This window comes from Balaenoptera musculus, chromosome 10 (assembly GCF_009873245.2).
Source record: "Balaenoptera musculus isolate JJ_BM4_2016_0621 chromosome 10, mBalMus1.pri.v3, whole genome shotgun sequence".
Taxonomy (NCBI): Eukaryota; Metazoa; Chordata; class Mammalia; order Artiodactyla; family Balaenopteridae; genus Balaenoptera; species Balaenoptera musculus.
In genome coordinates this window covers 33,476,078-33,503,029 of record NC_045794.1, presented here as the reverse complement: position 1 = coordinate 33,503,029, position 26,952 = coordinate 33,476,078, and the positions used below count along the sequence as shown (strand labels likewise).

Sequence of the window (26,952 nt, the reverse complement as noted above, 5' to 3'; positions counted from 1 at the left end):
ACCTTCTGCAACGGGGGAAACAGTACTCCCACGGTGTGAGACTCCACTGATCTGGAACTGGATGGAATGAGTGAAGGGTTTTAAGGTTCTAAGGCAACCCAGATATCAGGGCAGAACTTTCAAACAAGCTAAGTCCAAATTCCTCCTGAGCGAAAAGCAGCTGAGAGCCCAGCCCTGGGAACTGGGCAGAATGAAAACATGGAGATTAGCTTGGCCAATGAAAAATGATCATCGTGATCAAATTAACACTTTGAACACGGCTTTAAGTTCGCCACGCTAACTTGGGTCAGGTTGGGGACATTGCGATGGGCTGAGGTTCTCACGTGCACTCCCTAGACTTAGAGGTTTTTTTTTTTTTTGAGACGACCAGGATCGTCGGGGAGGGAAGGGAACAGACTAGAGGCTGAATCTTTGGCTTCGTGCTCCGAGGCGGAGACAGCCCAGCCTGTGGGATTACACGAGATAGGATCGAGTCCAAGCGGGTCCCCAGCGAGGCGAGGCGCGCCGGAAGGAATCTAAGTGAGAGTTTAATTAACTACCCCCCTCCCCCACGCCAAAGGAGAAGAAACCCAAATAGGCAACCTCCAAACCGTTTGATCAGAGGAAATTGGGTTTGTCTTTTTCCCCGCTTCACCCTTCCTGTCTTTCAATCCATCAGAATGGTTGGTTAAAAAAAAAAAAGGCTTAAGATCGGGGGCGGGGCAGAGGAGACGACCCAAGTGCACTTGAGAACCTGGGCTGTGCCCAGGCGAACTTCATCCAGCAGATCCCCCGCGCCCAGCTCAGCCTTCCCGCTGCGCCGAGCCGGTCCTGCCCGCCCCGCCGCCGGAGCCGGGCGCCGACCCGGCCTTTCCAGGCGGAGCCAGGGGCGCGTGGGCGCGCGAACAGCCCTGATCCCGCGGCGGCGTCCGCGCTCCGCGTTTTCGCTAGTGCCGGGCAGGCGGCCGAGGGCGGGGTGCGCGGCAGCGCGGCGCGGGCTGGGGAGCAGGGCGCACTCCGCCTGCAGCCCAGCGAGCGCCGCCTCCCGCGGCCGCCGCGCCCGACAGCGCGCCCCGGAGCGTGCCCGCCTCGCACAGCCTGCGCTGACCTCCGCGAGGGGCACCGCGGCCGGCACGGCCACGTCCCGGGCTTCGGATGGTTCGCGTGCTGCCCACCCTCGCCCGCCGCTGACGCCGCGGACCTCAGCTCCGCAGACCCGCCGCGGCGCCGACGACAGTCCAGCCGAGTCCCGCTCCCTCGCCGGGGTGAGTGGGCTCCGCAGAGGGGCTGCGGGTGCGGCGGTGAGGGGCGAGCGCCGCGGGGGAAGGGCCCGGCACGGTCCGCGTCACTGCGGGGGGTCTGTGACACCCAGACTGGGTCGGTGTCGCAGAAAATGGGGGAGATGGGCATAGTCGGTTTGTTGGGCTGGGTAGACAGTGAAAGCAGATACTGGGGCTGCAGCACCAAGAGGGCTTCAGATAGGCTGCCCGCACGGCTCCTGCTTGCTGCATCACAACCAACTCTTCCCTTGATTCTCTCCTGCGTGGAAACCCGCTCAGCGGCCCCAGAGTTGGGGCGATGCGGGGCGCGGGGAGGCCGGGGTGCATTGGTCCATGTCCACCTCTTAGGATCGCCTGTCACCTACTGGCGTCCGGAGGCAGGGTGCCTATTCTCCCCTAACGCTCTGGGGAAAGGGCCGATTGCTTTTTGGCTGAGGTGCATCAGCTCCCCCCTCCCGCCCCCGCCCCCGCCCCAGCAGTGGTGTTTTCCGGATTTTGCACGCATATGGGAAAGAATGGGAGCGTCTTCTTCCCTTTAGGCAGAAAAAGTTGGAGAAACTGGGCATGTTAATAATTAGCAGGACCAGGACTCAGGATGCAGCAGAAAGCTGTTAAATTTTCATTGCCCTCTAAGAAAAACAGACGGCATCGCCAGTGACTGTTGGCAGTGCCGTGTTATTTGGGGGACTTTGGGAAAATCGTCCACAGATTGTCTTCAGGAGGCTGAAGAAGGAGGTGGGGGTGGGGGGAGGATGGCTGGCACTGCCGTGGGTTCCAGCTTCCCTAAGGAGGATTCAGAGTCATAAGCCAAACACGTTTGGTTGCTGATTTTGAAGAGTATGGTAGGCAGAGCTGCGGCCCTGAGCAAGGTGAGGAACACAGCATGGGAACTGCCTAAAGGAAAAGAACACGTAAGGATCTTGCCTCTCTCGAGGAGTTCAGATGCATTTGTGCTATAAAAAGCGTGCATATATATGTGGCTTTGGGGACGGGTTTTATGAAGGACAGATTACATGTAATGAAATTGTATTTGTGCATGCCGGTACAGTTTTGTCTACCTCCCGATTTTAACCAGACTTCAGAACGCACTGTCTACAGCTGATGTTATATAATCGATGCGGTTCACCATCAGTTAATTTCTAATGTGCCTTTGGAGTAAAAGGAACTTCGTCTGTTACTTCAGACCAAACCCAAGGTGTAGACGGGTGAGGGTTGCTGAATGTTTGCCCTGGTCTGGCTCCAGATGTGTGAGCTCAGCTGTTGCCTGTCACTTAGGTGACAACTGGCCTTTTCCCACTAAGCCTTTGCTGTCTCCATTATCCTCAGTGAAGTGTCAATGTTCAGCCGCCTTCTATTATCAGAGTGGACTCTAGCCCCTTGGGAGGTGGCAGCCTTGTTTCACCATCCCCAACAATATGTCTGTTTTCAGACACTAGGAAGGAAAAAAAAATCCCATGACAGCAAGATAGATACATTTTGAATGGAGCACCAACTTAATCCAAAGATTCTGCTTTAATCAAGACAGCTCTGGAAGGATGACGCAATATTTGTCAAGCCTTTTTCTTTGGAACAATATTTACTCCCACTAGGGGATTTTAAACTTAAACAGCAGCCATTTATCTTGCTGTCTGGCGGGGCCCGGTTCAGTTTGCCTCCATGTGGTCCTAGCCTAGGTGGCTGGGCTGGGCCTGGGACAGGAATCTGTCATTGTAGCCCAGCTGGAGCCTGAAGAAAACAAAATACAGCACCTGCTGGTACCAGGAGGTTCCTAAATGCCATCAACTGGCGAGTCAGGAAACACAGAAGGAGATATTTTACAAGCTCTTCCAGAAATGTTTATACAAAGGATTTAAAGGTTAACAATGCATGTGCTCTACCTATTAATACTAAAAGGTGCTAGAAATGAATGCACGTTACCCACAGTTGAAAGTTAGCACACTTGCTGATGAACTTGAGAATCTCTTTTAATAAGCCATGGCTAACAATAGTGACTTCTTCTTGTGAATCAGTGTGGGAGGGAGGGAGAGAGGGCTAAAGGACTGGATGGGACATAGGGGTAGCTATATTGATGTGAGAGAATGGATTTTGTAAATTAATTTTTCAATTCTTAATTTGGTACTAATTGGTGATTTATCACTGAGGGAGCCTGTTGGTTCACAGGTTTTTAAAAGAAAAGTGATGTATTTTACTCAAGTGACAGATTCAATCAGTTCTGCCAGCAATACCACTGAACCTTTAATTAAAAGTTTATCATGTTTTCAAAATCAAGGTCCATGGAACCACCATTTGTCTCTATAATAAAGGAGGTTGTAATGAGTCAGCTTGGGTCACCCAAATAAAAGCTAATATCAGCTGGAGGAAAAAAAAGACCCTTATAGGGTTAATAGCTAAACTATTAAGTTTAGAGTCAGATATGGGTAAAAGTCTGGTTATTCCTAATGTCCTCTGCTATGATAACTCTGAAAAAACACAAAAGAAAAAAAGGTTACAATTTAAAATTTCTTAAGTTAGAATTTTAAAAAGTAAGCTGAAATCTAAGTTTTAAAAAGTGACACTGTAAGATAATTTCTCTAAAACCGTTTATAATTACTTGAAAACCAAAAACAAATACTTGAGTATTATGAGTGACTTTTCATAATACTCGTGAGATGGAACAAGAATTTTTTAAATGATCCTCCAGTAATTAAGTAACTATTTTAGTGATACAGTTTGGGTTGTCCATATTACTGGAAACAATTTTCAGAAAAGATTATTCTAGTTACTACTGTTAATTTTCCCATTAAAGTAGTTTATAAAGAGTAAATTTTTCCTTTTAAAGAAGGAAAGTAATTTTAAAAATCAAAGTGATTCTCATCTGTGCATAGAAATGTTAAAGATGCAAAAAAAATAGCTCTCTTTTTTTCCCTCCAGGTTACATAAAATAATGTTAATTGTTTAACTCTTATTCATGTGAGAATATTCAGTTTGCTTAAATGCAGGTCCAATTATTTCACAATCAAGAGGAATTAGGAAAGTGAATGAGTTATATTTCTTGGCTGATTGGTTGGTTGGTGTTTTGAGGGGCCACTCCTGCTTTGTCTTCTGGTCACAGAATAAAGCAGTACCGTATTACACACTAATGTCTTTAGAAGGTCGTATTAGCAAACGAGCTGGGAGAGGGAAGTACAGTAGTCCTGGTGCCAAGTCCTGCCTTGATGCAGTTCCTCGAAACCTCAGGCGGTACGTGGAGCCAGAGCCAAGTGCCAGGACCCAGCCGGCCCCCCTTCTGGACTCTTCCGTCTCTGGACGCACACAAGCCTAGCACCTCAGCGCCGCCAGCAACCAATAGCCAACCTTCCTGTCTGTGGCCGTGCAGAAGTGATGTCGCGGAGGTTAACTAAGTGTGTGTTGGTGGAGGAACATTTTGGAACAGTGGAAAAGGCCTGGCCCGAAATTGCACATGGGGGTCCACCTCCCTCTCCATTTCCCTCACTCTCCTCTCTCCTGAAGGAGGGATGGTGCGAAGAGACAGGCTTTACAAGATGAAGCACGCTGATGTCATGACACTCCTGGCGCAGAGACACGACAGAATAATCGGACCCCTCTCCCGTGTGCCAGAATGACACGATTTTTCCAAGAACCGTTCCTGAGCCAGTTGTCCGCTGGCTCTATTTCCAGTCCCCCGGGGGCGGTGCGGGGGGTGGGGGGCGGTTCAAACCTCTCAAAAAGAATGCAGTAATTCTTCCTGTGTCTCTGCTTTGTGCGCTTGTTTAGACTAAACTCTAAATGCATTTTGGTCACTTTTGAAGGGACCTCTCTAGAACAAGAACGATTGCCCAGCCTGAACTGATTAGACCTCTCCAGATTCATTTCCTTATGAAGAGAGATTTTAAATGTAAAATAAAAATAAAAATACCAGCAAGGCAGAAGCCAGTGTAAACATTTTAAAACTTAGAGCTGTAAACTAGCGAGCAGCTGTCATTCCCCCTTACTGAACTTTTTCCTTCCTGTCCGTAACTTCGTCCGAAGCGATCCTAAAAAACAACTGACCAGTTCGACTGCAGTTGCATTTTTTTCTCACTGGTAGGTTTGTTCTAAACTCTTGGGAGAGAAGCCTTTCATTTCTAGTGGATTACACTTCAGAAGAAAAAAAAAAAGTGCGGGCTGTGTTATTTCAGTTGTTGAAGTACTAAAGTCATGTACTCCTTTCTAAGAGTTTTGTCCCGACTGCTGATTTATAGCACCCACCAGTTTTTGCTTTGTGTACGCTTCTCTCTGTTTCCTTCTTGTCTCATTGGGCCTCTGGAAAGAAAGAGTTGTCAATAATACAGTGAAAATATTGTAGTCAGATGTGGCCTTAAGGAGACCCCTGGGTGCAGCGTGCTCTCCCTCAGCTGCCCTGCTTTTATCTGCAGTGCAGATCCCACAGCTTACAATTATGGTCTTTGACTTTGGTAACAATTCTGTTTGAAATGTTTCCAATTACACACAATATTGGCGGCATGTAGCAGCTGCATGCCAAAAAGCATTTCCAAGTGTGTTCCAAGAATCAGGCTGTGATTGCTTTTAATTTAAATAAAGGCTATTTGGTTTCCTGGGAAGCTTTTTATAACCACCTTCTCTCCCCCACCCCATTTTTGTCACCTTTTAAAAAAAGTCTGATATAAGGTAGCCACCACTTAATGTGACACAGTATTGGCCCTGGTTTTCTAGGATGGCCCTTGGCTTTGTGCAAGCATGAGGACTGTTCAATAAAGGAAAACTTAAAGAAACATTGTACAGCAGTTTGGATTTCCCCAAAGAAGAAAAGAAGGAAAGGTTATCTGATCACATATTGTAAGTAGCCAACGTTTTTCGAATTTTTCCCCCTCCTTCTTTAGGGAATCTGTCATTATAATTATCTATTTAGGTCACTGAAGATTATTGGGTACAGTGTCTTTCCTTCAACTTCTTCTACTTTTCTTTTTGTGAGCCCATGAACATATGTTAAAGACACATTTAAAAAGTAGAGAAAAGTTCAATAAGAATATTCTTAAAACAGTGGGCATGGGGGGGGGGGAGCGGGGCAGGGAGGGAACCATGGAAATAATTTCACCATTCTACAGCCACCAAACCCGCCAGATCACCCCCTCTGTGGGCTTGAAATCTCTGAACACTGAAACCTTTTAAAACAGTAGTGGCTTAAATCTTTTAATAGCTACCAGATATACTTGACTTATTAAATCTGAAAATAAGAAAATATACACTTTCAGGATTTAGAGTGAAGGGATTAGTTGCAGGACTGGGGAGTTCTGTTTCCAGGATGGTTTGTTGGCCCATTTGAAACATAACACCTAGAGCTAGAGGGTATCCAATAGCTGAGGTGCTAAGATGGTCCCAATTAGGGTGTTTTCACATAGGCTCTTTCAATCCTGGCAAACACATCCTATAGAATATAGTGCTTCTTTGGGTTGAACAGTAGTTGACTTGCATAAATGCCAACATCTCTTCTGGCATTTTTGGAAATCTTCCATCATGTAATAAATAGTGCTGTATAATCCAAATTTGTAAATGCCATGTTTCATGTAGCCCCTGTAGAGACAGCTGAAATTAACCCAGGCTGCTAGGGATCATTGAGATCCTGGAGGTTAAGTTACTGCCTGCATCCAATGTCCTACCACTAATGAACGATGGTGGGGGCCTTTGACCAAAGCTAGGAGAGGGTGCGAGGTTAGCCTTAGTGTAAGAAGCACCCACCAACCGACACTTAGACTTGTCCTTTCTCCTTGAAAACTCTTTCAATTAAGCAAACCTTCTTAGAGGAAATTTACTCAACTCAAGGTAGAATGAGATTTATGTTGCTTTACCAGCTGAGTACCCCAGCCTGCCAAATACTCAGCCCACCCAGGTCCATTGCTATAGTGACAAAACCCACTATAGTAACTATGGTTGAAGTAGAAAGTCTATTAAAACCCATTTCTATATTGGCCAGCTCCTCTGCCCTCGTTGCAGTGCAGTCTTCTGGATACACACACACACACACACACACACACACACACTCATACACAACATTCTTTTAATCTAATAATAGTAAACTGATTTAGACCATGTTATAGTTTCACGAGAGGCATTTGTACTTGTTTTTTTTTTGTCTTTTATCTCAGTGATAAGTAAATAGTATGGTATTCTTCTGAAGAAACTCATAACTTGTTAACTGTAATTGATGTTTCCAACTCTGTTATTTACATTCCTGAATAATCTACGTTCCTTCATTAGGATCTGAAAAAGACCTAGATAGCATGGCATTTTGTTTTTCTTTAAAATATCTCTGCCTTGAAATAGAGACACAGATGTAGAGAACAAACGTATGGACGCCAAGGGGGGAAAGTGGGGAAGGGAGGGTGGTGATGGGATGAAATGGGAGGTTGGGATTGACATAGATACACTAATATGTATAAAATAGATAACTAATTTTGAAAAAGACCTAAAAATAAATAAATAAAATATCTCTGCCAAACAATTTCAGGAACTGTTAGATTTTATGTAAGAAGACTCCTTAGTGCTCTAGTGTTGAAATACTTGTTATAATGTGTGTCAAAAGAAGACAGCATTTTAAATTCTTCCATGACTATGTAATTAATAAGTATGTTCAGTGCTTGAAGTATGTGCATGTTACATAATTTTTAGAAAGAGATAAAGTTAGCTCTGAAGTGCATTAGAGAATCACAGATGTTTCTTGTAAGAAAATTCATATGCTTCGTGGGAATTTTGAACTCCTTTCTGAGGCTTAGCTTTGTTCCTTGCAAGGATCATATGAATAATTTCATTGAGTTGCTTCAGTTCTTATTTACACAAGCCTTGGGAAGGGAGCTGAAGTGATAAATAACTTGCCCCCTCACCTAGTTCTGAAATGCTTTAGCCTTTTATGTTTTTGTGAATGTGAAGGGAGGGAATAAAATATACAGAAAAGATGTTTGTGTTTAACTAACTTAATCATATAAGTTCCCTTTGTGGGTCTTCTATAAGCTTAAACAGCTTGTCAGGCTAATAGCCAAAAACATGTCCTCAAGTACTGCCAAACGTGTTAAAAGCAGACCAGGCTTTCTTCATATTGAGGTATTGGAAACATATTTTTTTTTAACCTTCTGAATTTTAGGAATAAACCAGAAAAAATCACTCTCTTCTTCTCCTTACCCACAAAAGCCAAAATTATTATTCAATGCAGTGCTGAAATGAGAAACTGATAGGAATAATGATATTTGTGTGGGAGAGTTTTAAACTGGCTTGACTTGGCTGTTTAAGCAGGAAGCAACCAGGTTACAATGGTACATGATGGGTCTTTGTTTTTTATGTGTTCATGTTGCCTGTACACACTAGCTTTTTTTTACTTTGGTTCAGTAACTTTTGGTCAAGTACTTGTCCATTTATCCTGTTTCTTCTTGAGCAGAGATTCAAGAACAGACAGTGGTGATGCAATATAATAGTACAGAAAAAGACAGTTTTTCTACCATCATTTTCTGAAAATCAGAAAATTTGGACTGTAGTCTCATAGCTGTGTGATTTCTAGTCAGCCACTCAGCCTTTCTGGGCCTCAGTTCCTCACATACAAAGTAAGGGAATTAGGCCAGGTCAGTGCATGTTAACCAAAGGTTTGAACCGTAAACACCTATGGAGCTTTTTCAAAATGCAAACACACAGAGATTGTTAAGGCAGCAGGTTTGGGGTGGGGTCTTGCACATTTAACTTGAAAAAGCTCTTCAAGTAATTTGATACACAGCTGTGGTTAAGAGCCACTAAATTAGATGATCTCTAAGATTTCCTTCCAGTTCTAAAATTTTATGTTTCTAATCCTACTAGACTGAACATTTTTCTTTCCTTCCTTCCTTTCTGTTTTGTTCATTTGTTCATTCATTCTTAACAGCTACATTCATTCCTAATGTTGCTGTCAAAATATAGACATCATTTTAACTCAGCTCTGGGAAGATCTATGTTCTGCTCCTGTGAGTAGATGGTAATTGATATAAGGGAGGAACCACGTTAGTTCACCATTTCATACCCAACGCCTAACACAGTGCCTGGCACATAATGGACACTCAACAACAGAGAGCCCCAAAACTCAGGAATCTTTGAAAATGTGATGTTAGTTATTTTAAAATAATATGGTCAACATTCTGTAGTGTACACAGAAGTATAAATATAATGCTGTACACATGAGACTTATATAATGTTACAAGCCAATATTACCTCAATAAAAGATAAATTAAAAATGAAATAAAGTAAAATAATATGCTCAATATGTTTTTTGTCAGCCTCCAGTTACCTTTCAGGTAAAGTGCCTCCAAATTTAAAACAATGGATGTAATTGTTCATCTGAAAAATAACATAATAAATACATTATTTCCCTTATGTTTTCAGACTTTTGGGATACTCTATAGTGTACTGATTGTAGTTTTTCCCAGATTAACAATTGGTCTCATTGCTTTAAATGTGGAGTTACATCACCTGAAAAGGTATCTGGAGGTTGACAAAAAAGATACTAAGCATATTACTTGAAAGTGTAATTAATGTACTATGAAAAACAGATTATCCTATGAAAACCATAATGTGTCTTATGTTTCCTTATCTCTTGGGCTCCTGCATTTGTTGAATGAATGATTGTTCAATTTTCTGCCATGACCTATGTGTGTCAGTTTAAGAAGTATAACCCAACCAAATCACTATAAAGGTTTCAGAGCTTATCTGACAAATTTACAACTTTATTACAATTTTAAGTCTTATTTTAAAATATTTTAAATTACAAAGGTTAAAATTTTTAAATCGATTGCTAATTATAATTGTTTTTTATAGCCAGCAATTATGTTGGATCCTTTTACAGACATGATTCCACATCATATATTTCATAACATATAAAGTGTTTTTAAAGTGTCCGTATCCACAGTGCATGTGTGTATACATAGATATATGTGTATGTATACACATATATATATTGTTCTAGGTACGATAAATCAGAAAATCTCAATAAAATATGAGAAGCACACTCTGTTTTTCTCATAACTATGATGCATCTGAAAGTTTTATTATCAAGGGTAGGAAAATTCTTGGTTGCATAGTTTTGTGCAAATTGATTAAAAGAGTTTGTTGCCCATTTTGTTTCTTTGCTCTTTTCTTCAGTCTTTGAAAAATTGGGTTATTTCCTATCATTATCCATTACTACCATTACTGTAGAACATAGACTAAATAAAAAGAACTTAAACCAATCAGTGTAACTGCTGGCTGTGTCTGCATAATAGGAACAAAAGGAGACATTTGATACTTACCTAGTTTACTTGATTTTTTTGTTGTTATTGTATGTTGCCGTTCTTGAGGGGAGGAAGGGTGCTTTGTTTTTAATTAAAAGAACTTTAAAAATTCACCTCTTTAAAACCTGGATAACTGTCCAGTTTCCTCTGAACTTTTTCACTGTGAAGGCATGGCCAGTAGCAAAATCAGCTAGCATGAGCTCTTTTTTCCTACACCCACTGCCAGATCAACTAATCAGGGCCTCAGAGTGGACACTGACACCTGAGTTATCTGCTTGGGTTGTTTGTACAACGTTAACAGGAAAGCTCTCTCTTAGTCATTATGTGAAGGGATACTACTGTGAGGCACTTTAGTCAGGAAAAAGATTAAGTAGTCGCTAAACAGGGTTTCAGGATCATTGGAGGTAAATTGAGGGCTGGTCCAAAGTATGGTATAAGCCTTATTATTTGTAGGTTTCACTTTCCTGAAGTTTCACAGCTAATCTTGTTTGTTCTGGACTTCAAGCTAATATAAAAGCACACGTGTTGGTTTTTCCAAGCGGGAAGATGGCTCACTCCATCCCTTCAGGTCTCGGCTCAAAAGGCATCTGATATCCGGGAAGCCGTCCCTGATCACCTTACATGAAAGAGCAGCGCCCCTGCCTTCCCAGCCACCAGTTAGCACTCCCAAAACCCCTTAACCTGCTTCACTTTTCTCCATAGCACTTACCACTCCTGGACAGATACCTACTTATTGTAGCTGTTTGTTCCAGGAAGAAATCTCTATGCTGTCTTGTATATGGCTTTATGCCCATTCTTAGAGTAGTGCCTGGCACATAGGCACATAGTGCCTGCAGAATGAATGACTGCAAATATTTAGGGAGCTTCGAATTGGAACACCCCTCCCTGATCTAATAATATGTATAATAATGTGTATAAGCTAGTTAGAGGGTTTTACTCTTACATTCTCATTCTCATAATAGAACCATAAAGTTAGCAAATGGGCACCCTCATTTTCCAGGGTAGGCATTTGTGGACCATTTTAATGTTATATATAAAGTAAAAACGGAAACCAGGACTTCCCTGGTGGCACAGTGGTTAAGAATCCGCCTGCCAATGCAGGGGACACGGTTGGAGCCCCGGTCCAGGAAGATCCCGCATGTTGTGGAGCAACTAAGCCTGTGCGCCACAACTACTGAGCCTGCGCTCTAGAGCCCGCGAGCCACAATTGCTGAGCCCACATGCCACAACTACTGAAGCCCGCGTGGCTAGAGCCCGTGCTCTGCAACAAAAGAAGCCACTGCAATGAGAAGCCCGCGCACCGCAATGAAGAGTAGACCCCACTCGCCTCAACTAGAGAAAGCCCGCGCGCAGCAACAAAGACCCAACGCAGCCAAAAATAAATTTAAAAAAAAAAAGAAAAATCTATATGTCATAAAATAACCTTTAAAAAAACCAAAAAAAAAAAAAAAACAGAGACCTGACTGCTGTTTTTATCTGAGTGAAAATCTCCAAAACAGAGTCTTTTGGTGTATTTGGCTGGGGGCGGGGCGGGGTGGGGGGGGGTGGGGCGGCGGTGCGGGTGGCAGCTACACTGGAGTTTCTGAGCTGTTTCCTCCCTTATCTGAATAAAGCCAGAGAAATGTTATGGAGTATGAGGAAAGAAACTGATCAAAACCCCTCCTCCCTTCTCTCCACCACAAAGTGCTCAATGATATGTAATCATATAGCGAATGGATGCTATATTAATAGAAGTAAGACCAAATATTTGTGAGCTATGTGATTTCCCACTTCATAATGCACCCATGCTGCTCTGTAACCTTAAAAAAAAAAGGTAGTATCTTCTGACAGACTTTTATGTTAAAATAAGGATGATGGACTATCTTTCACTCAAGAAATCCTGACTTAAATTCTAGAGGTGAAAAGCTAATCCTCTAAGTGATTTCAGCCAGCTCAGTAAGAAACCTGGTTGCTTGAAATTATTATTTTAATGTCTCAGGTTCCAGGGCTAAATTGGCGGTGAGTCAGCTTTCCTGTTAAGGAGCTGTGCCAATGTATTTGTCCAGAAATGATCATGTTTTAACTCAGGGGTTGTTTATTACTAATGCAGCTAATACCTCCGAAGTACACAAAGCAATTTCAGATTCATCTCATTTACCTTCACTGCATCTTTGTGTAGAGGTCTAACCAAGGTTGTCCCCAATTTACTGATGGGTAAGCTGCCTATTTGTTCAAGATGCACCTTCCTAAGGAGCTTTGGTTTGATGATTCCTAAATAAATTAGTAGTTCAATTTTTCTAAAGAAAGAAACAAACGAAAGAGGAAAATAAGCACTTATAATCTATCTAAAATAGTTTGATGATGTTTTATTGTTTTGTAAACATTGCTGTGTTTATATTTGTTCTATATTAAATGCTTTTAGATAATTATAGCCTCTACTACTACTAACTTACATGTAATCTTGGACAAGTCACTTAATTTTTTGGACTTCTTACCCACTTTGTGCCTCAGTTTCCTGAATGATGTGAGAGGCCTGATGACATTTTAGGCTCAGAATTTCCTTGATTCTAAAATACTGGATTTGAAGGCTAAAACTTTAGGGGAATCGTTAATAAATGGGAGCTAATATTGTTATTATTATTAATTTTCATCATTACCTAAGTCCCTGACTAGAATTATTTCACAATCTACTCAAAATTATTCATGTTAACCAGGTGCAACTTTTAAAAATGGTCTCTTTATTCATGATTCAGTGTGGCCAATTCAAAATTCAACAGTAGCTGTGTTTTAAAGACCTAAGAGAATGTACACTTCCCCTTACCAAAAGTCTGGTTTAATAAGTTACATTATAATTTAATATGAGAAGCTAAAAAAATGTAGTAATATTCAGAGCAAATTATTAATCTGATGTAGTTACAACAATGGCATAGTTATATTCATACTAAAAGTTACAAACGTGAGTACTGTGTTTATACATAGGAAATATGGAAAATTTATAAAGTAAGACCCAAAGTAGTATGTTCACTTACTTATGTAATCAATAGTGATTATAGGGACTTCTCTGGTGGTGGAGCAGTTAAGAATCCGCCTGCCAATGCTGGGGACACGGGTTCAAGCCCTGGTCCGGGAAGATCCCACATGCCACAGAGCAACTAAGCCCATTGAGCCACAACTACTGAGCCCACGTGCCACAACTAATGAAGCTTGCATGCCTAGAGCCCATGTTCCACAACAAGAGAAGCCACCACAACGAAGAGTAGCCCCCACTCGCTGCAACTAGAGAAGTCTGCGCGCAGCAACGAAGACCCAGTGCAGCCAAAAATACATACATACATAAATAAATAAATTTTAAAAAAAATAGTGATTATAATTTTGTTTAAAACATGCGTGTCCATTGACCAAATTGGAATTAATTGGGGGAGGTTTAGAGAGGGTTTGCTGGAAAATAAGAGTAGCCCAGCATCCATTTTAGTTGCATTCTTAATATTTTTTTAAACCATAATAATATTCTTATCTCCCCCCTCTCCCAATAAAAGCTGGTATAAATATGCAGTCAGTGGTGGAACTCTTTCTGTATTAATCTTAAATAATACATGTTGGCCTGTGTCACCATACCTACTGGTCTGGGTGTTCCATTTTTGTAGCAAAAATCATTTTTGTGATTAATTAAATCACTAACTTTTATGCAGATTCTCAGGCCCTTGGATCTTATTCACATTCTAATTAGGCTGAGCCTGAAGTTACAGACAGCCCACTGGGAAGTAGGGTACTACTTATATTATATCTCCGAAGATGGAGTTTGTGAGTTGTTCAGATGAACAACTCAATGAGCCGTGGCCCCGATCCCAGCAGATTTGCAAGTGACTATAAGTGCTGTTCCAATAGGAAGTCCTATAGAAATGTGACATTAATAATCACCAGTTTGAATCTGGGTCGCTTCAGCCATGACTCAGAGATCAAACGCTATCAGATGGTAATGAGTGTGTGAAAGTGCTGCAAGAAGGCATTCCATCTCTTAATGACACCTTTGTGGGCCTTCTCAGCAGAAGGTTAGAGGGAGGAATAGAAATAAAGTCGCATCTGCTCCTTGGTCTGGAGGCCAGCCCTCCAGGTTACAGTTGGCATACTTTTGCAGAGATGTTTTAGGGACAGCTCACAGTAGTTTCTGTTGTTCTAGCTCCTTAAATGGACATGCAGAACCTTTCATCTTCTGCCTCATTTCCTGACCATTTATTCACTTCAAAGTGATGGTAGCTATTTTGCATATTCTCTACCGCCTTTTCTCTCCTCTGAAAGGTAAAAAGAAATTGCACTTACAAACGCATGTTAACCATTTAATGTTAAATTTCCCATTTTTATTTCAGTTTGGGGGCATCATTTTCACTTCAGCACACCCTCATTGAGTCCTGTGGTTTGCCAGGCACTGTGCTAGGCTCTGGGAATACAAACATCAAACAAGAATGGTTCCTGTCTTTAAAAAGCTCACCATTTTGTAGGGAAGGAAGGCATTTAAGCACTTGTGAAATACTGTGGTAGAGGCAGGAATAGAAATGTACTAGATATAGTAGTGGCACAAAGCTAAAAGTGGAAGTCATTTGTTCTGTGTGAATTTTTAAGGAAGGCTCCAGAGAGGAGGATATGGTTGAGATGGGTCTTGACGACTGAATAGGAGTTGACCAAGCCATTAGAATTGGACAATGACTCAGGTTGGGGAGAAGGCAAAGTGTGTGCAAAGGCAGGAAACATGAGACAAGCATGATGCTCAGTGAATTGCAGATCTTTATATCTGGCTCTAAGATTAATTATGCTCTTAGTCATGGACTTATTGTCACCTTTATAAAACTTCAGTTTCAATCAAAAGTAAGAGATGAGTTTTGACAGCTTTAATTGTGACCCTGTCTTTCTTCTCTGTAATTGACTTTAAGCTTCTGAATAAGGGCTCTCTCTTCTCCTTAAATGTTGCATTAACCTGGCCATCCCACCAGGTATTTATTTACACTTGTGTCTTTTCATTGTTATGTTGGTACAATCTAAATTTATTTACTCTTCATTTTCACTGCCACGTTTCAATTTCAGACTCAAGTGTTTAGACAACATTATATAATGTGTTGCACTTTTATGACATCTGCTTTAGTACTGTAAGTGCTTTCCATGAAAGCTAATGGTTGGGACAAAAAAGAGCCTAAATGTCACCAAGTGGCCACCAGATGTGTTTTATTGTGTTGGTATCTCTGTTTTGTTTTCATAAAAACTTTTTTTTAGTCTAAAAAAACCTTACCAAGCAGAAATAGCAGACAGTAGACTTGTAGGAGATGAACTATTTTCTTCATTTCCTGATTGTTATTTCTTGATCTCCTGTTTCAAAAACTATGATTCAGCTGAAAAAAATCCATAACAATATAATTTAGAATACTGTACTTTTTAAAAGCAAATTACATTATGTTTGTTTTTCAAAGGTAAGTTCACTTCTTAGGCTGGAAAGCCTGCTGTGTTTCAATATGTGGTTCTTCAGTGTGGTGAGATTAAGATTGTGATTTAACATCTTTCAGAATTTCTGCCATCTGATTGTTCACTGAGCAATCAGTATGTTTTCAGGCAGTCTGGCATGTGATAAATATTTTGTAGCATATGTGGCTGAACATGCCAATCGCAAAGGGCTTTACAAGCTTTAATTAATTTTCACAACAACCAGATGCACTCTGCTTTATTCATGAGAAGTCCACAGACAGTGGAGTTCAGAGTGTTGCCCAGATTCATCTAGCAAAGTGGTTTACAACTTTTTTTGGATAGCTGAACACTTTTCTCAAACACAAGGTAATCTGGAACTCCAGCACGTCAAGTAGAAACTGCTTTTGTTGGGAGGGAGAAAGGGAGTTAGTGATAGGGCTGCCAGATTTGTCAAGATAAGAAAACCACACAAGATGCCCAGTTGATTTGGATTTCAGGTAAACAATTAAGAATTTTTAGTATAAGTGTGTCTCAAATATTGCATGTCCCTAAAAAAATGATTGATGGTTTGTCTGAAATTCAGACTTAACCGTGCATCCTGTATGTTACCTGGCAACTCAAAAGTTCCTGTTTATAGCCCTGCCCTTTCAGTGCCCTTGTCTCCTCCTCAGCCAGGTGAGGGTCCTGGTTCCTTGCACACAGTTTGAAAACCACAGATAGAAGAAATCTATACAAATGCTGAGAGAGAATTAATAATACGTTTTCTTTCTCAGTCCAAATTTAGGAAGTATTATCACTTCCTTGGCTGTGTTAGAGAATCTCCATGACCATGCACCCACTGCTGCACACGATAGTTGTAAAGAATTTTTGCCTTTGCTTTGCCTTTCTTGTTTCTTAGGATAAAATACTTTAGTCTCCCAATCTTTGGGAACAATGTTTGTCAAGTCACCTATTCATATGTCAGCAATTTAAGAGGAAGGAGAACTGATGGTAAATCAGAATTGCAGGTTGGCCAAATAGAGTCCATCCATAAAGAGAAAAATGGATGGGAGCTTGTGAGCCTGATTCTAGTGCAACCCAAGGGAGAGGTGCCTGCATGGGCCTATCCTTGGCTTTTGGTCTAGTTGACATGCACATGTTTTAGTGGTCCTGGCTTGAAGATAATACCTGTTAAGGTAATTCGGTTATTTTGCTCCAGTATTTTAAAGCAGCCCTCAGATTATTATTTTCATTTCTCAAGCTGACTCCTTTGTGTAATATTCTTATTTATTTGGCCATTACATTTCTCAGTGTAACTGAGTACAGTCTAATTAGCGATCAGAAGCCACTAAATTTCTTTAGGATGAAACAATCCTGCAATGCTCGAGGAACTCCCTGGATTAACTGATGAAAAGTCTTTTAAAAACATACGAGAAACTGAGGACCTTCTCCCGGACCTATGGGTCCCCAGGTGCTTTGGGTTTGATGCCCTGTGTGGATGGCCTACTGACTCTCCGTGAAGTTTTTCTATTAGCAAAATGTTAGTAATGGTTTATTTCTTGGTGGGTAGATTAGGAATGGATATGACTTTGTGTCCCTCTTTCATTTTTTCCATAGTTTGTGCTGTAGGTGTGTTACTTTTTAAATAAGGAAATTAAGTATTAGTGATATATTTTAAATGTTTCTTGGCAGGGGGAAAACCCATAAATATTTCCTTGTTTAAATGTTCTAAAGTATAGATGAAGATATCTGGAATACAGATAGTTTTCATTTGCAAATGCTTATATATCTTTGAAGGTTAATCGTAATATGAAATCTACCCGAATTGTTCACACTTAAAATTTATCTCTCATTCATTCATTTTATTCATTCAACAAATATTTATTGAAGAAACATAGACATATTCCTGTACAACACAAGAAAGGGGGTGATGAGTGGAAGCAAAAGGAAAGGAAGATCCAAAGATGTGACCCACTCGCTCCATCCTTCAGGACGCCACGATGTGGTGGGCTGGGCTGGGGAATGCACTCATGCAAGAGGAAGGATGCTTGGCCTCAATTAGTAAATGAGCCCTCTGATGCTCAATGAATGAAAGTGACTTTCACGAGGCTGTTGGCACATCAGGACCTGAAGACCCAGGTCACCCGAGTCCTGCTGGGGGATCATGATCTTGTACCATAAAAACAAGCGCAAGCTTCCATCCCAGGAGCTGGATTTGAAAAGCCACCAGAATCCCTGCTTGTTTCCAAACCAAAGGCTTGGGACCCCGGAGTTCGTCTGCTTCTCACCACTGGCTTTAACTACAGACTGGGTTTGTGCTGGATGGTTTCACCCTCCCCTAGGCTGGTTTCAGGGATTTTGGTTTTGATCAATATATAATATAAGCTACAGGGACATTTTCTTTTTCCTATTAGCTTCTTTTTGAATTCTCTTGGAGGAGGAAATAACTTCTTCATAAAATCCCTCTTACTGGTCTTTTTTGTTGACTCTGAAACTCATACCAAGTCTATAATATGGAGAAACCCAAAATATTTGTTTTTTTTCTTTTCTAATATTAACATGTGCAAAAATTACCTATCCATGACGTTTATACTTACTTTCACAGTTCAAATAGGCTACATTTTACTCTACATTTTTCCGTGGCTAGATGAAGGTAGAATTTGACAGGTGATTTGAGGGGATTTACACGATAAAGCCTAGGAAATTAAAGGTTTTATATTTGCTAAGACAACTTCTGGGGTTAAGGTTACATTCGCACAAACTATTGCATATTAAATTAAACTGGTTATTGTTGACCTTAACACATAAATGCTTGTGAAAATAATTTCCCAAATATACAAAATAGTTGCTTCAAAATAAAGTTAAATATTTTCTTATTTTGACTATATATTTTAAAGTTTATATAATAATTTTCAAGAACTCACTGAATTTGGAATTTTTAACTTGTGATATTAAACTGAAATAAATATGAAAGGACTTTCTTAAAGATTTATTTTACTTATGAGTAAACTAGGTGTTTTCTAGAAAGAGAAATATGGGTGCCATTCAGAGTTGCCTAATCATAATTCTGTGAGCTGTTGAAATCAAATCAGTGTCTTGATAAGTTGAGCTGCCAGATGGAATTTTATCTAAAACCAGTACACTTCGTTTATACTTTAGGACTCCAGTGAATTTTATCACAAAAATCACTTCATACCCCATTTGGAAGGCAGCCACTTAAGCGTGGAATATGACAATTGTTTAACAGTGCACAGTAAAACTTAAATAATCTATGACTCATGAAAGGGAACTGTATCCAGTTGAAACTCCCAGGGTAATTCAGGTAGGTGGACATAACCACACAAGTGTCTTGGAACTATTCCAGTTCCAACTGGCTAATGAGCTCGTAAGGCTGAAGTCTCCTTTGCTGTGTGTCCCTTACTGGTTTACTTGTCCATTAGCACAATTCCACCTAACATCATGCTGGGACATTGATTTCACATTGATTCACAAAGGAATGCCTTGGGTCACACAGAACTATCTAGTCTGTAGCAGGTGTCTCTGCAGGACTCTGATTTCAGAATCTGTGCTGTTCAGCCGCTGACATAATCTTTCAGCTGTGCCAGCCAGAGCAGAGTTTCCAGTGCCACACTGCTCATCTTAAACATGAACCTTGGTGGGGTTACATGTTTCCATCATCGATCCATCTGTTATAGGGATTACATCACCACAAAGGAGTTAATTTGTCTTGTTTTGAGGGTCATGTCTAATTGCATAGGTCAACAAAGGATAATAAATGACTGCTTTTTACTTCAAGTCTGTTCCTCACTTTTTCTCTAAGACTGCTGAGCAGGACAATTAATTTCCTTAATCGGCACAGCTGGTACCGTAAGAATGACATCCAAGCTGAAAAAGGTTACTGCTATCTATCTAAAACCTGAGTTAACCAATCCAGAAAGTTAACTATAGACTCTCCTTAAACTGACTTGCTCACAGAAAGCCTCTGCATCCAATAGGGAGAAAGGAGGCACTAGATGGCAGTCTTAAACAAACTTGAAATGACCTTTCCTCTCTTAAAACAAATGCATTACCTAAAAGCAGTCACTGCTGTTCCAAATGAACGTGGACTTGAACTATACTTTATAAAAATTGCAAATATAAGGGCATTATGAAGCTTAATATCACGATAAAAAATTTTGCTTTTGATACGGAAAAGTATTCCATATGCAAATCTTCCTCAGCCCACAGGTTAGGTGTCCCGATAAACCCATTGTAAATTGAAAATACCATAAGTCGAAAATGTGTTTAGCACACCTACCCTATGTATAACTGAATCACTGTGCTGTACACCTGAAACTAACAGAACATTGTAGATCAACTATACTTCAATTGAAAAATTAAAATAGGGACTTCCCTGGCGGTCCAGAGGTTAGGACTATGTGCTTCCACTGCAAGGGGCATGGGTTCAATCCATGATCAGGGAACTTGGATCCTGCATGCCGCTCGGCCAAAAAAAATAAAATTAAAATAAAATAGTAGTAAAACAATAATAAAGTAAAATAGTAGTAATAATCTCTTTGCCCCTCATATACAAAAATTGGAATAGTAAGGAGTTTAGCTAACCCTTTGGCAAAGATGGCGTGCAACCTCTGTTACAGTGCTGAACACATATTATAATTCATTTCTTTATATTTTATCTCCTGCACCCTGAAGTTTGAGGCCCTTAAGGAAAACAGTGTTACTTGTGTTTCTGTTTTTAGAATAAGTGTAAAGTAGGGGCTCAAAGATGTTTTCCTTGATGAGTAAATAAATGTTTCTCAAGTGAAAAGCCAAGTTTGGGACACCAGATCCTGACGACTGTATCAGTCCCTGTGAGATCACCGTCCACTTCTGTACCTCTGGTTCCTGGGCGAAAATAGTACCAAACGTTTGATGAGTGTAGCGGGGTGTGGAGGCTTTCTTAGCTTCAGACTTTCAATGCTTCAGCGTTGAAAATGCTTTTACACACATTCTCATTTAGTCCTGGTAACACACTGTGGGTCAGTTGTCTCATTTGATAAATGAAGAATCAGGTTCCCCATGGTTGAGAGAATCACTGTGGGTTACACAGTTAACTAAATGTTAGCACCAGGCTGGAATCCAGACTTCTTACACGAGTCCAGTACGTTCTTGCCCTAGTTTGCTTGAGATCAACACGTAGGGTACCTACGCTGAGACACCACTGTCACCTCCCCGGCCAGCCACTCTGCTTGCCACCGTCCATCCTCAAACCTTTCCTACCATCTATATATGTCCTAAGTTAGTAACTTCATAAACCACCTAGTTGTCCAAGTTAGAAACCTGAATGTTATGCTCCACTCCTCTTTTTCCCATTCCTTCAACCACAAGTCCCATCTGATTTACCTCCTGGACGTTTCTGGGACCAGCCATCCTCTTCTCTCCAAGATTCAGTTCTTCATCTTCGTTCACTAAACCACCATCCAGACTGCTGGACTGTAGTCCTGCTGCCTTCACAGTGCAGAGTGATCTAAAATGAAAATTTGTGCCACTTCTTCGTTCAAATTGTGCTTCTCCTGTGAGCCCTCCGTGGCCTGGTTCTTGAGCCCACCTCGTCAAGCATCTCACTCGAGCCTCTCCTTTGCCTTTAACCATCTAGCAGCACAGGTCAGACAGAGCGCCCCCATATCTTACTTAGATTGTCTCTTTCCAGGTCAGAACCACATTTTCCCTCCCCCTCCCCCCACCCCCAGATTCTCATTCTGGCCCACTGTAGGTGAGTATAAAAGCCACAGGATCAGGCCTTAAAGCCAGAGGCCTGGAGGAAAGCTCCTCAGAGGGCAGTTGTAGTTCTTCCATCAGTTCCTTTAGCCCAGTCCGTCTCCAGCAACCTCCCCTCACCAGCCTCTGGCATCATGAGGTCAGTGCTGATTTAAAAAGAAAAAAGGAAGCTAGGGGAACTGGCTGTGGGTGAAAAGCAATTAGCAAAAAAAAAAAAAGCAGATGCAAACAAATACACAGAACAAATGGATAAAAACTGCAGGATTGGGGAATTCCCTGGTGGTCCAGTGGTTAGGGCTCGGTGTTCTCACTGCTGGGGCCGGGGTTCAATCCCTGCTCTGGGAATTAAGATCCCATAAGCCACGAGGCAAAAAAAAAAAAAAAAAAAAAATTGCAGGATTAGCCAGGCTTTACCAGTAAGGAGGAGGTGCTGCTTTGGTCCTTTGGTCGTTGTGGGAGAGTGAACCCATAAAAAGGGCTCCCTTTTTGTTTACCTCTTCTCTTTCCCTGTGTCCCTTAAGGATCCCATCCTGTATTCCATGCTGCTTTCTTTAATGCCAGTTCATCAGGGTCTTTATGGCCTCTGATAAAACACCACTTTGGGAATGGGGCATGGGGGGAGGTTGAGGTGGGACAGTTGCTTCCCACACCCCTGCTCTACTTCCCCTGTCTCCAAAACACACCCTCCTAGATGGAGATTCTTCCCAGAGTCTCTGGGCTCTTAAGGCGACCCAACCCACCGTTTTCCTTCCCCACACTGCTCTCCCCTCTCTCCAACTTGCTTGGCTGATGAGAATTTGGAAGATCCCCCTGTTTTAAAACTTTCAGCGCTGATGGCCTCTCCCCTTAGGCGTCACCCACAGCAGTCCTGCTGTGCTGCTTGAATGTTCCTCAGCACAGAGAGAGCTGCTGTCCCCAGAAGGCTAGTGATATCCAGCAGCAACTCAGATGTCCCTGAATCTGGGAACCCTAATTGAGGTATTAATATTTGTATTTGACCTTGACCGTACTGACTCAGATATTTATGAATGATATTTTCGAACATGTGGTATCAATGTGAACTCCTTTTGAGATTCTTTGTTTACTTTCAGTTTGCTAGTGCTAGTGTCTTGCCCCAGATAAAATGTATTTGTATTTATTTAATGCAAATTAAATGCAAGCTAATCCTTTTTGCAATCATTAAATTATTGTTCTTTATTACCAGTGACACTAAGCTCTACATCTGGATACATTACAGTAAATGTATCCTTTTGCGTTTGTTTACATTCCACTAGGACTTTGGAATCCAAATGATTCTGAAACTGACAAAAATTAAATTAAATCCTTTTACAACTAACCCTTCCGAGGATATTTCTTTGAATTCTTCAGTGAAGTTTGGGAAATGTTATTCCTACATTTTAAAATACGACCTCCAGAAGGATTGTGATAGCATTTTGGAAAGGGACATTTTTCATAGTGGGAGAAGGGTGGGTGGTGAGTCCAATTTTTTTTATGTTATTTCACTTTAGAATTGTGCTATATTTAGGATGACTATACATCCTGGTTTATGCCTATTGTCCCAACATAGTTATTAATTGCACTCAAAAAATGTCCTGGTTTGCATGATAAATTATATGGTCTCCCAACTGTATTCTATTTAATTATGAAACAATTGATCAGGATTTTTGTTTGTCTGTAATTAAGTCTTGCAAAGAAATGAAAAAATATATATATATACACATATATATGTGTATATATATATATGTGTGTATATATATGTGTATATATATATATATACACATATATATATAAATGGCTTTAAAAAACCCCAATATGTAAGTGTAGTTTGAGAAAAAAGCAGTCAGTATTCTTACTCACCCTGCTTGAACTTGGCTCACCACAGGCAAGTTTCTGTTTGTGGCAGTAACTTAGCTCTTTATCTTCCAGAGCTGTGAAATTGTCCTGATCACAATTTTAAAATTTTAATTAAATCTGCTAAAATTTGAATGCAAGCTATGTCTTTGTTGGTGATCCAGTGTTTCTGGCCAGTGATCTCCATCATCTGTCTTAGCAGCAAAGTTCCTTCCACTGTTATATCATTTATTTTTTTCTCTTTTCCATCTGTGATTTAGGGTACTGAAGCCACTCTTCATATAAGGAAACTGTTCGCGTCTTCACCACAGTATGAAGTTGATATTTAAATTTTATCTGCAGGTCTTTGCCTTGCTTTGGTTCTTTCTCATCTATTTCTTAGTGAATCCTTACACCTTTGGCTTTTCTTACATATATTCATTCATTTATTCATTTCTCATTTCTTTCATTGCTAGTTCTAATTTTTTTCTTTTTTTAAATTTATTTTTAAGATATCTTCCAGAGGCGCTTTATTTCAGAATTCACTTCAGCTTGCAGGAACATTTCAAGTACATTAGCAACTTTTCTTAATTTCCTTTAGCTCTGTTATGTGTATAATATACTTTGAGTCTGTTATCAACATCTTTTACATCTTCAAAATGGGTTTCACTCTTTTAGACAATCTCTAGTGAGGTTTCCCTCCCCCTCCTAATCTTTCCCTTTGTAATCTTACCATGTTAGCACATATATTTTAATTTTCTAATACAATAAATGAGATAAGATATCTTTGCCTTTTGATTGATTTGAAAATGGGGGGGTGAGACATTACATTTTCACCTATTTGTCTGGGAGCAACCGTAAGGTGACTTCAGTGACTGACAGATTTCCCACGGTGATTTTGAATTAGCAATGTATCTTGGCCGTTCTTAGAGATGACTTTTCATAGTTACTGTACATAAGCATTGAGTCATTTTCATTAAAAATGGACATCTAAAATGGAAAATGAGACGAATTTCATTATACACCCTGATAAAATCTCTAGTGAGGATTTGTAATGTATATATTTGCCTGCAATTGAAAAACATTTGTGGGCTTCTAAAGTATGACCTTTAAATTTAAACCAAATTAGTTCATTAGTTCTTGGACAGAATAGCGTTAACTTTCTACTGTAAATAATGCATTTGAAAACACATATTCACCCAAGGTAGATGCCAGTAGTAAGCTATTCTGTGACTGAGTGTTACAAAACTGTGAGTCGAATGGAGTAGAAAAAAAATACTATTCAGGAGAAAAATTTGGGTGGAGTAACAGGAAAGTTTAGAAAAAAGAAGGTCAGAGAAGTGACTGGGAGTGGTTAGAAAGGGCTTTCATAGTGAAAAATGCCTTTGGTGCTGGAGACTTTTCTATTGTCCTATTTTCTATTGTCTTATTGTGTTATTATCTTTTTAATAGATCTTTCCCTCACAAGCACACAGAAAAGGAAAACAGAATAAAGGTTATTACTAAGTATATGGTTCCCTTCTTGCCTCAGTATCCACCATCTTGCTGTAGCAGACAACAGTATATTATTAGTAAGAGGCATTTGAAGGATGTTGGTTTGATAAAGTATAACCCCTAAGCCACTTCCCCTAACATGATCTTTCTAATATCTTCAAAAAGTGTCTGAGGCTTATCTGGTTCTAATCTTGTCTGGCAATGTGACAAATGCCTCAGGGAAGTGGGAAGGATATAACCTGTCTTCAGAGATTTATAGCATTTCAGGCATCACAAATCCTGGAAGACATTTTCGTTCTTTTGGGGGGTAGGATTCTATTAATATTTTTTATATTATTAACACAAGTTAGCAATATTATTACTGGTTTTCAGAACTGCCAATGGTACATGTGTTTCTTGCATGAAGATGGTGCTAGGGACCTGCCAAGATTAAGGGAAATTTTTTCCGGAATCAGATGCACATCCATTCTTGCCTACCATTGCTTGTGAACAGTAGTGGCCGTGTGTGAGGTGACTGTCCAGTGTTGGGGCTACTGACTTCAGCCACGGCAAAGCACAGATGTAACTAGATAACTGCCTAGTCCAGAATTAACAAAAGCTTGCCTTTAATGGAAAATTGGATCACTTATTCTCTCTCTCCCACACTCTGTCTCTGGCATTATTTCCACACTCTTCAACAAATAGTCTCAGACAATAGAAATGGTATAAATAAGTTTGAATACTGAGTTCGAAGACTAAGAATATCTAAATGTTAAATGATTTCCCATTTTATCTGTGATATTTAAAAATTTATATCTCCACTTTGTCTGAAGAACTTGTTCCTATTTATTTCTTTTCCAGCGTATATAGAACTAATGGTTAGCACATTAATTTTGTGAAGCAATGTTTAGGGAGCATGGATACAATTGTTTTGCTTGCCAATGATTTGTGTATCGTGTAACACCTTCAGCACAGGCTCCAGACTTTGCACCTGGAATGTACTTCCCCCGCTGTGAGAATGTGGTAAAAACCTGTTCAATTGTGGTCAATCAAATCAGGTAAAATCAATACTGTTGCCAAGGGCAGGTCGGTAGCCTATATCTAAGGGAAGAGAGATCAGGAAGTTTCCCTTCCCATGGAAAGTCTTAAGTAGGTTTTATTTTGGTACATTTTAATTAGGAAGGAGCATTTAAGCATCTTGACATCAAAATAACTCTTCTAAATAAAAGACGTCTGATGGCTAAATGGATTATATAGGTTAATATTATTTTCTAAAAACAACCAGGAAACAGAGTGGCTGTTGAAATGAGAGATGATATTAGTGACAAAGAAGAAAAAGTGATTTCTTTGAAGGAGTTTCAGTGCATGTCTAGCACTTCACATAGGCCTGAACTCATTGTCCTTTGATTTTCTTTTCTTTTAAACTACTTACCGCTCCCAATTTCTCAGGTTTCTACAGAAATTTACCCTCTACACTGCAACCTAAAAGCTAGGGCATCTCACAAATGAAAAAAGACGTGTAAAATAAATCATTCAATTCAGTACGCCTGGTTAAATGTCAGATTAAGAAAAAAAAAATCCTGCCTATTTGGTAGCTATTTGACTGCCTAAGAAAATTAACTAATTCAATATACTTGTACTTCCAACAGTATCTTCTGCCTTCTCAGTTTAGCTTCCCTTGGCTGTGGCTTATACCATATCAACCATATACATCAGCTCTGGCTCCTCTATGGGAAAATGAAGTTCTTTAAAAGAATATAAGGTCGTAAAAGCCAAGAAATAGCACTTTATTACTTTCTGTAAGAAGACTTTTAAAACAGAGCGTTTCTTTGTAGCTTAGTGACCCAAAGGCAAAAGTGATGCTTGTCCAGTGAGCCTGTGGTCCAGCGCCCACTCCCGGCTGGCATCTGCTGGTCCCGGGAGAGCCGCTGGGGACCCAGACAAGCCGCGTCCTGTCGGAGACCCTCACC

General features: G+C 40.5%; 1 protein-coding gene across 16 annotated transcripts in view; it reads left to right on the top strand.

The window, feature by feature from the left end:
* Nucleotides 1-1,034: 1,034 nt before the first annotated feature.
* Nucleotides 1,035-26,952, top strand: part of PRICKLE1 (prickle planar cell polarity protein 1) — a 107,802-nt gene continuing 81,884 nt past the window's right edge. For 14 of the 16 annotated variants that reach the window (XR_005021553.1, XM_036866631.1, XM_036866626.1 and 11 more), the window contains exons 1-2: nt 1,035-1,244; nt 5,952-6,074. The gene's annotated coding sequence lies outside the window, so the exon portion shown is untranslated. Of the gene's footprint in view, nt 1,245-2,100; nt 2,171-5,951; nt 6,075-26,952 lie in introns of those variants that run through there. The other 2 variants (XM_036866624.1, XM_036866635.1) reach the window with 2 other exon arrangements.